The following is a 14127-nucleotide window of genomic DNA, read 5'->3' as shown; positions in this document are numbered from 1 at the left end:
TTGAAAATTTTTATTTTTTGACAATTATTTTTTTCTGTCAAGAATTTCTTTTGTTTAACACTAAATTGCCCAAGGAAGTCATTTTAACTGCTTTTTCATTTGCAAAAAATTTGCAAACAATAATACATAAATTTTTTTTCTCCCCAAGTGAAGTAAATTTTCTTATTGTTAATATTTACTAATAACTTGTTATATAGCTGCAAATAATATAGAAAATTAATTAAACAAATTTCTTCACACATTAGTTACTCTTTCACAATATAGTCATTTTAACTGCTTTTGGGCAACATAGGAATATACTAAGTTTCAGTCCTTCTAATGTTAATAAAAATTAAAGACATTTTTTTTCCAACTTTACTCTGAGTTTCAAAAGTAGGGTTGCCAGTTTTTTACGCTTTGGACAAAATTTCTTCGAATGGTAGCTAATATTTGTGTTTTTATTGCTTTTTTTTTGTTTTATAAATTTCATTTATAATTATTTGCCCCACCATTTTAAGTAAATGATTCAAAAGTTTATATCAATGTCCACTTTGTATCTATTTTCTCGTGGTGAAACATTTTGCAGGATTAAAAAAATATTCTGGGAATTATTTTTTGTTTATAACTCTATAAAATATTTCGCAAAAAGCATAGTAGTTGGCAGTCCTACAATAGTTTATTCGATACAGGGGTGAAAGCGAGACGGAAAAGAGGAAAGGCTGGTAGTAAAACCATTTCAGTTATAGCTAGTTTTGGGGAGGAGTTTACTTATTCTTTTTTTAAATTTTTCAACAATATCTACTTTATCTTGGAAAAGAAGCAGTTTTATATGTATGCCAGAATTATAAAAGAAATCTTGATAGTTACAGATATTTCATTTTTTTCGAAAAAAGTGCTGGAATGAAATGTTTTACGTACCAGGTTTCTCTCTTTTCCGTCTTGCTATATAAGGGCTTTCACCCATGATTCGATAAGCGCTCAGTTTCTTTACATAAAAAGGTTAGCAGCGGTAAAACAAATGTTTCATTTCTATTTAAAGCCATCTTTAAATATTAATGATAGTGGTTGATTAGACCAGAAACCATATGAAGCTGTGACCATTTAAAAGTATAATACTATTTTCTAATGTTAACCATCACATGAGTTTTATAACATCGCAGTTGCGTAGCTTTAAATTATATGACAGATATTTATGTTATTCCTATATATTTTGGCCTTTGCATTTCTGAGATAAATAAGACGATCGAAATATTTAAATTACTAGTACTTATTTTTTTTTGAAAAATAAAAAGTTTATGGGATGGTTAATTTTTAACAGGTATAAAGAAGCAAGGCTGAAAGTTTATAATAAGACTACAAGTACGGAAAAGAGCAATAACTGGTAAGGAAATTATTTCATTACAACTCATCTTCGGGAAAATTAAAATATCCCTGACTTAAAAAAAAAAAAAAAAAAAAAAAAAAACATTAACATAGAAAAAGGGCTATATTTTTACCCGAGTGAGGGGCAATAGTGACGATTTTGTTGTTGATAAAAATAGAAAAATTATAAGGGCTTATTTTTTTATTCACGAAAACAATTAGAAAGGAAATTCAATTACTACCAAGTTTTTTTTTGTCTTACCTTCAGCCCTTAGAATTGCAACTAATTATTTCTAAAGATTCTCAATCCATTAATAACTAGACTTGACTTGTATTTCGATCAGGGCTCCTGGGCTGCGAAGCTGCCCCTATCCCATTCATCATGCAGTATTTGTCATTGTATGAGTTCATTGAGGTTAGCAGTCTATGTGGTAGCTGTCAGGGGGATTAAAGCACTTTGCTTGAATAAATAATAACAATGAAAATAAAACGAAGCAGCTTGCTCTAAACTATGTGTGACTTCAGTTTCGGATGCTGGTTGATGGTCAGCGTGGGGAAATTCTTGATGAAGCTTTCAATATTGTAGTCAATATTTATTTGGATGATTGTAATATGAGACGTTGGATGTAAAGTGAGCGGCTTTTGGTCTATATTTTATTTATTATTTTTTTTCGTAGTTTTCAAAGTTAAATATCTAGTTAAGATTAGCTGCATGGCATTTTTTTGCTTTGTCGAAGAAAAATCGGCAAATAAATAGAGAGGGCAACAGATTTACTTCTTGCAAAAGTTTTTATAAATTGGTAGTGAATTAATTTAGGTGGCTGGGCCACCTCTTCAGAAATTCTGATGCCGTCCCTGCCAAAAAAGTGACTTTTTCCACAATTGAAGGGACGAGACGTAGGGGACGATCACCTACAAGATGGATAGACGACGTTGAAAAGGACCTCAAGCTATTGGGAGTCAACCGATGGCGGGCCGTCGCACCGGACAGGACCAGATGGAGGAAAATCTGCGAGTCAGCCTTGGCCTGTGAAAGGCTGTTGCGCTTATGAAGAAGAAGAAGTGAATTAATAAGTAAAACTACCAGTATAAGGGACATGTTCGCCAACTCACTGAAAGACAGAGTATCAAAAAAAAGAGTCTGAAATACGGTTGATATGCTGGGGTGGAAAAATAGTTCAAACTAAAATTAACTAAACTAAAAATAACTTAAACTTCGCGTATCATTAACACGTTGAATGCCACTCTAATTTTACATGGCTTGACTGTATGGCCATAACGGTAAATAACTACAAACTAAATTCGCAAATATTTGACAGATTTTGCTAGTTTTTTAAAAGGTTTAGCATGACTTTTCTGAAAAAAGTGGTGAATTGTATAAGCCTACGAATTGTTTAGAAAGAGTGGTGGATAAAAATCCACTAAATTGAATGTATGAAACCAAGGATCACAATTGATAAACTACCCCTTGAAAATACTTATTCGCTGTCCGGAGCAAGTTGGCATCTCTGTGCATATAAATAAAACCATTTTTGTGTGTTCTATATTTCATTAGTTTCCTCAAGCCATTTTAGTAACTATAATAATAAAAAAATATTAAAAATTTACTCGAATTATGTGTTTCATACCTGCCAACTTTTAATCCTTTCGAGGATGATTTTCCCCAGTGGTAGTAAAATGGAATTTAAATTACAATTTTAGGCAGAAATATAAACTGTATTTTGGAAAAGCTTATACATACTTCAAAGTCAGTATTACATATTTATATATATGCTTAATTATATTAAAAATAGTGGTGGTCAAAAAGATTAAAAATTAAGTTTATAAATGTAATAAAAGCATACATTTTACTACCACTTTAAAGATAGAAATAAAATTTTACGCCAAATGCGTAAAAGTTGGCAGGTATGGTGTTTCTATTAATCTTGGCTTCACCGGTGACCCCGTGGATCTGCGAACAAACTCAATGCCGGTCACCGGTGACCCCCATGGCATTCAACGTGTTAATAGGGTACGTTTATTTGTAAAATATTTCAGAAAAACATATCTTCATCTAAAAATTCATTCACGGAGCGGATTTATTTCCGTTTCGAATTCTTATTTGCCATTTTTTTGTGCTCTCTTTAATACCATTGAAATAGTCTCAATGACAGAGCACTACGCAAGCATTCTATTTACCCAGCTGCATTAATGTTTCACTGTACCCGTACTCGAGTACGTGATATGAGTAACAGGATAGAAAAAGAGAATAACAGAATGAGCGGCGGTCATGACTGATGTCCAGGTGATGCCAAAATCGTGGATAAAATAAACCTCGACCTTCAAAAACATTTTTTCCTCTGTCTGATTCGTGAAATACTTTTAGAATATTTTAGATTTTGACCCATTTCTCTCTATACAAATAAAATGCAATTTTTAGTTCAATGTTAAGATTTCTTCTCTTTTTGTGTGCTTTTTACGATAAAAATTAGTTTTATCGTAGTCTCACAAATGTTTGATTTTTCAAAAAGTTGCTTTATTGATGAGCACACTCTCATATCTTCACAAATCTCCTAAATCCCCTTGATTGTAAATTTGTAACTCTTAATATCACTTCAGGATTTTAATTACTTTTTGAATTATTATTTTAATTGCATACATTGATTGAAAACAAAAATTTTGCATAATGTTTATAAAAAATAAAATATCAAGAATATATTAAAAGATAAATTGTCAAAATAAAAAGATAATACATATAAACAAAAAAATCAATTCATTTTAATGTATTAATACTATTTAATTATTCAATATCTACCATTTTGACTTACATATCAAATTATTCTAATTTTAAACGAAAACATTCTCTGCCCTTAACTCTTAAAATTAAGTTAAAAGAAATATGCTGGAAAAACTTATTAATTTTAAACTATATCTTAACAGATTTTCGCTTTTTATCAGTCACCACTTTTCTTTTTCTTTCGTCAGTGGCATCCCTGCAATATTTTTAGTCTATTTTTAAGGGGCCTCCCTGGGCGAGCTGTATCGCCCGGCAAACTTGTGCAAAGCGTGGAGGTACCGGGCTCGAATCCCGCCGCAACCCTGGATGTATTCTTCGCGATACCCTTCTCTGAATTGTTCTATGTGTCTTTCTATTTGACAAAGGCTTATAAGCCTAAAAATTGAGCACACAAGTCTGCAAATATATGTAATTTCAATAAAACAATAAAGCCTATTTTTGAACAAAATGAGATAGTTTAACTACTCTTACATGGTGCATTAAGGGTACAAGTTAAGCAATAATATTTAACTTCTTTCTTTATTTATTTAAATAAACTGAATACCTGGGCTGTGAAGCGGCCCCTATCCCATTCATCATTAAAATACATACAATTAGTTAAAATACACTGATTTGGCAAACATTGTGGTAGCCATAAAAAAAATCAAGCCGTTTGCTTGTGAAATAATAAAACAATGAAATTTTCAATATGACAAATTGACGTTTTTACATAACATTAGAAATATTGATTCTAGACTTAAATTAAAAATAAAGATAAAGCATGATTTGATATGTACAATAATTGATTTTTGAAAAATGAGACGTAATTGATTAATTTAACCTTTTCGGGACGGGCGAGTCATACATGCATTCTCTGGGCGTTGATAATCAGGGTAGAAAAAGAAGAAACTGGTAGCCAAACTATTTTTATAGCAGTTTATTTGTGGGAGAGGACATAATAGTTTGCTTTATTTAATACACCACTACTTAGTTCGAATTAAAAATTGCACAGTTACACTTTTAACACACTGGCATTGCATGTGTTAGATTTAAAGTGAAAGCAAAAATAAATCTGTCAAATTAGCTATGCCCAAACTTCAGCTACCACTTTTTATCTTTTACTATCCTGATTCTGATTCCGTACGACTACATTTATGACTCGCCCGTCCCGAAAAGGTTATATCTAAAACTAAAGAGTGCTATTTTAAAGTGAAATTAAATATTTTGTGAGCTGTATATCAAAACAAATTTTCCGTTAGTCTAAATTGAATTAGCTACCACATTTTACTTTTTTATAGGACGCTGCGACGTGCGCCCCCAGGAAAACGTTGGCAGATATGATTTTACTGTTTCGCATAACTCCTTATTTAAACAGTTACTGATATCGATTTGTATTGATATTATACCGTTGCATAATTGAAACACGCAACATGTGACATACACTCGAAAGTAATGGAGGTCGTGGTATTGTTATAAAATAGAAGAGAGTGCCCACATTTGGCGTGGCCATTTTCTACCATATCTCGCCAGTGTGGGCGAGAGAAATGTGTCAGTATTTACTGACTGACAGATATTGGCTCTATTTTCCTAAGATACGATTGAACAGTTATTTACAGAAGAGCGAAGGGCGTGTTCTTTTTGGAATTGAAAGGTGTTGTTCTTTATTAAACATTATTGAAGATAAGGCCTTGAATATGTTCTCAAATTATGATTCTTTTTATTCTTTCACTTGTTTGCTCTATTCATTAAACAACCGTTTTGTACATTTCGTCTCAACAACGCATGCATAACTTCGAATTTAAAGCCGTAGCCCTGAATTATTTTAGCTGCTATTTATTTATAGTTAGCCAATTAGACGCCCACATTCTTGTCTCAAGAAGGTGAAAATTGGTCGGTCAATTCTTTAGACCGATTCAATTTTATTCAATTCAATATCAATTCAATTATTATTATTCAATTCAATAATTATTATTCAATTCAATATCAATTCAATAATTATTATTCAATTCAATATCAATTCAATAATTATTATTCAATTCAATATCAATTCAATAATTATTATTCTATTCAATATCAATTCAATAATTATTATTCAATTCAATAATTATTATTCATTTCAATATCAATTCAATAATTATTATTCATTTCAATATTAATTCAATAATTATTATTCAATTCAATAATTATTATTCAATTCAATATCAATTCGATAATAATTATTCAATTCAATATCAATTCAATAATTATTATTCAATTCAATATCAATTCAATAATTATTATTCAATTCAATATCAATTCAATAATTATTATTCAATTCAATAATTATTATTTAATTCAATATCAATTCAATAATTATTATTCAGTTCAATATCAATTCAATAATTATTATTCAATTCAATAATTATTATTCAATTCAATATCAATTCAATAACTAATGTTCAATTCAATCAATATTCAATAATTATTATGAAATTCAATTATCATTCAATTATTGAGATCTATGTCAGGGAAAAAAGTTTGTGTCCCTCGGTGTTAATCAATCTACTTGTAATTATAATTTAACCAGAAATTATTTTATTGTGATATATTGTAAAACTTATTAATTCGTGAACAAAATAAAGAAATATTAAACTAAAGTAACAACATGTGAAGCTATCAAATTGTTTTTGGCGTTATTAATTGCCACTTTTTTCACCTAAAAAACATTTTTTACAACTTTCTAAAGTGTTGCGTATTAGCAACGTTATGTCACTGATGTTTCCCTCGGATGTTGCGTGTACTCAGCATCAGTGTGAAGTAAATTTAAAAGCCCTAATGGTAATTTTTTTTTTCTTTTTTTGCTGAATTATTTAGAAATGTCAAATATTCCGTTTTCCACAAATTATCTTATTAAGTAGTAAAGTATTTAGAACTTGTAGAATTTGGTTAATTACACCAAGACTCACCACAAGTGGAACAAAGTGACGTTATATGTGAACTAATGAATTATATTTATAAGTACTAACGGGCGAAATAGCTTTAAAATAAATTTACTAAACAGAAAATATTTTGCATTTTCGAATTTAAGATAGAACATTTATCAATTTTCAGCAATAAAAAAGGCTTTTTTTTTGGTCGGAAATTCGAGAGGAAAAAAAATCTGATAGAGAAGTGGTTAATCGCAAAATGACCAATAATTCTGAAAGCATTAGGTGGTCATTTTCTACCATCTATAAATTATTTTTCGAAAAGCGTAGTAGCTGGCATCCCTGCTTTTTTCGAATTGGTATTGTCAGATTGGCTACTACATTCCACCGGAAAGGGTTCATTTAAATATACCTGAGTTGACCATCTTCTCGGGAAAACTAAAAAAAAGTGGTAACAAAGTTACAAAAAAAAAAAAAGAAACATTCAGTTTACTTTATCCTTCCAATTGTTTTTAAAAATAATTATTCTGTAAAAGAATCTCTGTTAGGGATTTCTGTTCTCACAATATTAAAAGAACAAAGAAGTGGCTTCTAATTTTTTTTCCGACTGGGGAACCCTGAGAAATCGAGCTTTTTTTGGAGGAACCCCGAGACTTGATGAATAAATTTTATCAGTAATTATGACTATATTAATTAACGAATGACTAAAAAACTATTAATTATTTTAAAAATACGTAAAGATTTAAAATTTATTAATTATTTTGAAAATATTTATAGAATGAATGAGGAATAAAATTTTTTCCTCATATCGCTTTATCAAGTTTTAGTAATTTCTTAATTAAATAAATCTTAATTCATTAATTCTTAATAAATAATTTTTAATTAATTAATTTTAATTAATTAATTTTAATTAATTAATTCATAAATAATAAATTTTTAATTAATTATATTAATTTTTAATTAATTATTTCGCAACTAATTATATTAATTCTCAATTACTAGCTCTTGATTTATTATTTCTCAATTAATTATAGTAATTCTTAATGAATTATTTCTCAATTTTTAAGTCCTAAAATTTGGTTTTTATGCCTGAAAGCTGAATTTACAGGTCTGAAGCGGCATTTTGTCGATTGCTTCATTTGTTTTTAATGCTTGCAAGAACAGAAACTAAAAGACTTGAAATATGGTTTCCATTTAAAATAAGAATGATATGGTGAATGATGAAAGGAATGATAAATGAGAATGGTTGTCATAAAAACATGCTTCTTCATTGTTGAATTTGGTTATTTTTATATGATTCGAAACACAAATGGAAATTTTTCGTTTTGATAAACATTTGCTATATTTACTATTACAGTTCTCATTCTATTTTTTATTTTTAATTTTGGGTAGGGAAATAGGGTTTCCATTAAAAAAAGAACGAAAAAGGAATGGTGAATGAGAATGGTTATCATAAAAAACCTAATGCTTCATTCTTGAATTTGTTTATTTTTATTTGATTCGAAATACTAATGGAAAATTTCATTAGGGTTAACATTTGCTATATTTACTATAACAGTTGGACTTGGCATTCTAGTTTTTATTTTCATTTTTTACCTAACGAACTTTGCGTAACGCACCTGCATCTGTTACTGTAGAAATTATCTCATTATTTGATGCTTTCTACTAGAACAAAGAATTTTCCAATGTATTGATTTAAAACTTAAGTTAAACAAATAAAAAACTAATCTAATTATTTTCCTAAGAGCTAATAGTGGGCCCCCTAATAGTTTTTCTACTTCTATTTTATTTATATTTTCTTAATACGAATATTGATAAAATTTTCATTATTACTAAGATAAAAAATGTGGCAATTTTTTGTGAAAATAAACAAATAAATCCAAGGAAAGAGGGGAAAAAACGCAAATGTGACAAGCAGACTCAAAGAATAATGATAATGTAAATAGAGTGATATCATTGATAAAGATGGGAATTTTTATCTTGCGATTAGCTTCAAGAATGTGCCGAAATAGCTCAGTTGGGAGAGCGTTAGACTGAAGATCTAAAGGTCCCTGGTTCGATCCCGGGTTTCGGCATAGTTATTTATCCTCGGTAGTATAGTGGTCAGTATCCCCGCCTGTCACGCGGGAGACCGGGGTTCGATTCCCCGCCGGGGAGATTTTTTTTAATTTAAAAGTTTCTAAAAATAAATTACTCTAGACTTTGAAATCTTTTTCTTTAAGGCTTTCTATCTAAGTTTTCAAATAATGATTTAATTTATAAATATTTTTTTTAAATCATTTTTGTCATGAATTTTTTCGTCAATTTATTACTGTGCTTTCTGAAAAATAAAGAACTAATAAAATAATATAAAGTTGAATTGATTTTAGGTTTTAAAAAATATTCCAAACAATATTATTTTACAGGAACGAATGTAGTTATTTTCGTATTAAATGAGTCTAAATCATTTCTTCAACCAGAACTTACTTTTTAAATTTTTAATCCTTATTTTGATAAAAATAATAAATATCTCATTAAAGATAATAAATATTAAAAGTTTCTCCGAATCTTGTTATCTTGGCGTACAAAGACTTGATGACCTATATCATTGACGGTCAAGCTTACTTTAATACGTTGTCTCTGATCTGCGTACCTATGGTGTAGTGGTTATCACATCCGCCTAACACGCGGAAGGTCCCAGGTTCGAAACCTGGTAGGTACAAGCAAGTTTATTTTATTCATGAAATAAATGTTTCCTTTTTAACATTATACTTCAAACATTTTTAAATTTTAGCTCAAAACATTTTTATTACTTTTGAATTTCATTATTTCTTAAATACTTATTGTAGGTGCGTTTTCAATAATCAATATATTTTTTTAAATACATTTTAAGTATAAATTACATTTTTAGTTTTATATATTTGGAATTTCAGTTATGATTTTTATTAAAAATTTAAAATTATAAAAGAATTTATATTTTGCATAAGTGGAATTTTTGATAAAATTTTTATTTCAACTTTGATTTTAAAAAAATATTTATTAATACATCAAGAAATATTTATTTATGTATTTCATTTCTAACAGAAAATGTATTTACATTTATTTTTATTTTTAATTGAAACGTTTATTTTTTATTCACTTATATTATTTTAATTTATATCTACATCAATTTAGCATTTTTAATGAGTTTATTATACATTAGCCTAACAAGATTTTTAAACTCAATTTTTTTCTATCTCCATCTCTAAATTTGTTAAGAATAACGCTGCCGTGTAATAGAAAAAGCTGCAAAAAATTCAAAATTGAATTTTTTTGTAAGTGGCATTTTTGTGCGTAATATTGTGCATTTGCAATATGTAGCAGAAGCTACATATTGCTTTTAAAAATTTATTTTATTAGTTCTGAAATTCTATTTCAGCGTCGATAGCTTTAACAATAGAAAGAAAATAGTTGTCAAGGAACTTTTCTCAAATCTGTCATGAAGCACTTAAGTTATTTTTCCAGCTGCACGACACAGTAGAATTCTTAAAATTTATCTATATCGATTTTTAATTGACTTATTAGATATTAACCAAACAGAATTATTAACTACCGTTGTGCCTTTCTCCTTCATTTAATTTGTTTAAATATATGATTCATTTAATATATGATTCTTAAAATTTATCTCTACATAAATTTATAATTTCTTACCTAATTAGTTTATTAGATATTAGCCAAAGAAATTATAGTCGAACAAAATTATTTAATTCTGTTTTACCTTTTTAATTTAATTTGTAATGAAATATGATTCCTGAAACTTATCAGGTAAAAGTTCATTAGACATTAACCAAAGCCAAGCAGAATTATTAAATTCTGTTTTGCCTTTCTCCTTCATTTAATTTGTAAAGTAAAATATGATTCTTAAAATTTATCTGTATATCCATTTATAACTTCTTACCTAATAAGTTTGCTAAACATACAGGATTATTAAAGTCTGTTTTGTCTTTCTCCTTCATTTAATTTGTAAAGTAAAATATAATTCTTGAAATTTATTTGTATATTCATTTATAACTTTTTAGCTAATAAGCTTATTAGACAAGCAGAATTATTAAATTCTGTTTTGCCTTTCTCCTTCATTTAATTTGTAAAGTAAAATATGATTCTTAAAATTTATCTGTATATCCATTTATAACTTCTTACCTAATAAGTTTATTAGACAAACAGAATTATTAAATTCTGTTTTGCATTTCTCCTTCATTTAATTTGTAAAGTAAAATATAATTCTTAAAATTTATCTGTATATCCATTTATAACTTCGTACATCTAATAAGTTTATTAGACAAACAGAATTATTAAATTCTGTTTTGCATTTCTCCTTCATTTAATTTGTAAAGTAAAATATGATTCTTAAAATTTATCTGTATATCCATTTATAACTTTGTACACCTTATAAGTTTATTAGACAAACAGAATTATTAAATTGTGTTTTGCATTTCCCCTTCATTTAATTTCTGAAGTAAAATATGATTCTTAAAATTTATCTGTATATGCATTCATAACTTCTAATCTAATAAGTTTATTAGACAAACAGAATTTAATAATTCTGACAAACAGAATTATTAAATTCTGTTTTGCAGTATTCCCGCCTGTTACTCGGGAAACCGGAGTTCGATTCCCCGCCGGGGAGAATCTTTTTTTTAATTAAATAAATTAAAAACATTTCTTACTTAAATATATTTTTTGTTGTTTTGCTTAGTCTTTTGCTATAAATTCCATTTTGTCTTAAATGTTAAAACACATTTAAGTAACTGCCTTTTCTCGAAGTAATAAAATATAATTAATGTAAGAAATTCCCACGCAATCGTACTCATCACAAACTTATTTAAAATTAGAAGAATTATCACTTCCTGGGATCAAGTTATTTCTCACGGAATCAACCATAATATTAAAATGTAAATCTACCATAAAGGAAGAGAAAAAAGAAACTTACTTACTCAAAAAGCAGACTCACTTAAAGATTGGAACTAGAGTAATCTCATTGATAAAGATGGATATTTTTATCTTGCTGTTAGCTTTAAGAATGTGCCGAAATAGCTCAGTTGGGAGAGCGTTAGACTGAAGATCTAAAGGTCCCTGGTTCGATCCCGGGTTTCGGCAGTTGTTGTATCCTCGGTAGTATAGTGGTCAGTATCCCCGCCTGTCACGCGGGAGACCGGGGTTCGATTCCCCGCCGGGGAGAAATATTTTATTAATAAATACTTTATGTGTGTTTTGTGTTGTTTTGTTAAGTCTTGGGTTAAGTTTTCCATTTTGTCTTAAATGTTAAAGCACATTTAAAAATCTGCTTTTTCTTAAAGTAGTAAAATAGAACTTTGTATGAAATTCCCGTGCAATCGTACCCATTGCAAACACATTCAAAATTAATAAGAATTATCATTAATTTTGAATTATCACCTGGGATCAAATTATTTCTTTCGAAATCAACCAAAATATTAAATACATAGTTTTAAAAAAATGTATGTAAGTATCTAGTTTCAATTTTATGAAATACTAGCCGCCTCCGGCGACTAGCTGGTCCACATTCGTAAATAAGTAGAAATCCTAATATTTTGAGATTTATAATCACATCGTCAAAAATATTTAAGATTAATTATTAAGATAATATTTAAACATTAACTCAAATTGATCAAATGAGAATGAATTTGATTTCTTCCTATTACATGTTCGCAGATGATCTTAAGCACTTCCTGAACTTGAACGTTCTGAGGAAATTTTCAGGTTAGATAAAAATGGGTATAGGTGAAAATATATTATTAAAATATTCAGGTCATTCTAAGATTTAAATAAAAATGCTAATGGGATACCTGCTTGTTACCTAGTGAGGGTATCTCGATCCTGATTGGTTGCTGAAACATGGCATTTGTTTTCATTAGCAACTGTCCTTTTCCTTCTATTTCGAGTAAGCCAAGCTCATCAAGTATCCATTCCCTTAAATGACACACTCTATATTCCTTCAGAAAGATTCTTTCACAACGATTTCAATTCTTTCACTATATATTTCTTAGTTAACACAAAGACAGGCACAAAGCCATGTGGAACAAAAACAAATTAATTATGCATCGAAGATGCCAGGTACCCAAATTATCAGAAATTACAGTAAGATGGTTTGAAATATAAAAATATGAATAAAAAAAATAAAAATATGCAAAATAAAAAATATGAAAAAAATTAGCAAGAAATCGATATAAAACAATTATAACCATGTCATGAACATACTGACTTCAATATTAACTTTAATATAAATAAAAAAAATAAAAAACTTATAGTCGCCAAATGAGAATGAAGTACATCAAAATTTCATAGTGCTCTCAAATAAATAACTCAAAAGCAGCTAAATCAGGATTTATGGAGAAATTCTTTTCCAAATATAGCAACCATTTTTTAAATGTATTTCGTATCTATAAACAACAAAAGCAGGTGTTCACTTCCAATCCATCAGCATTAACCAAACTTACTAATACCTCATAAAATGTAATTGATCATAGCTCAAACATTACATTAAATGCATCTTTTGTTAAAAACAAAATTAGCTGTTTGAACATATTGCCTCGTACAACAAACTGCAGTAAGCAGCTGTCAACTTTCTAACCGGAAGTAGTGAAAGTAAAAGTACGAGGTATGTTTGTGATGGATCCATGTCATCCATTTTTTTATAACCGTCGTCGCACAGCAGACCCAATTTTGAGTATACGACTACCAATGTTCAAATCCGCAGCCTTTTAATTCTGAACGCAATCTTGAAGACATGAGAGATCCTAGATCAAGTGACAGGAGAAATGTTCCTTCGTGAAAGCCTTCTTGATGAAACAAACCCTCATTTGCGTTACATAGAGAGAAAAACCACCAAAAACTCCCACGATTAGTCTGTTAGTCAGGAGACTCTAACCCTTGATCGATCTACCATTGAGGATATTTTAAGTCAGCATTGCGATCGGTGCGACCCTTGAGCGGAATTCGTATCGATTACCCATTGATGAAATTCGAACCAGGGTTACTTCATTGGGAACAAGCGCTGTATCCCCATATAGCCACCATAGTTCTTAAAATGATGTTTTTATTTTATATTTTATAACCGTCGTTGAGCAGCCGACCCAATTATGGACTTAC

General features: G+C 29.0%; 1 protein-coding gene and 5 non-coding genes across 6 annotated transcripts in view; all 6 read left to right on the top strand.

Annotated features, from left to right (window-relative positions):
• LOC147808622 (uncharacterized) overlaps window positions 1-14127 on the top strand; it is a 187540-nt gene that overhangs the window by 53957 nt on the left and 119456 nt on the right. The window lies entirely within an intron of this gene.
• Window positions 9005-9077, top strand: TRNAF-GAA (transfer RNA phenylalanine (anticodon GAA)). Its single transcript has one exon. It is a non-coding gene; the product is annotated as a tRNA-Phe (tRNA).
• TRNAD-GUC (transfer RNA aspartic acid (anticodon GUC)) lies at window positions 9088-9159 on the top strand. The gene has a single exon. It is a non-coding gene; the product is annotated as a tRNA-Asp (tRNA).
• On the top strand, window positions 9631-9703 carry TRNAV-AAC (transfer RNA isoleucine (anticodon AAU)). The gene has a single exon. It is a non-coding gene; the product is annotated as a tRNA-Val (tRNA).
• TRNAF-GAA (transfer RNA phenylalanine (anticodon GAA)) lies at window positions 12045-12117 on the top strand. The gene has a single exon. It is a non-coding gene; the product is annotated as a tRNA-Phe (tRNA).
• On the top strand, window positions 12127-12198 carry TRNAD-GUC (transfer RNA aspartic acid (anticodon GUC)). Its single transcript has one exon. It is a non-coding gene; the product is annotated as a tRNA-Asp (tRNA).

Source organism: Parasteatoda tepidariorum, chromosome 5 (genome assembly GCF_982258835.1).
Source record: "Parasteatoda tepidariorum strain Cologne lab strain chromosome 5, Ptep-v5.0, whole genome shotgun sequence".
In the NCBI taxonomy this organism is placed as follows: domain Eukaryota; kingdom Metazoa; phylum Arthropoda; class Arachnida; order Araneae; family Theridiidae; genus Parasteatoda; species Parasteatoda tepidariorum.
The sequence above is the reverse complement of the archived record's forward strand: the minus strand, read 5'-3'. Positions and strand labels throughout refer to the sequence as shown.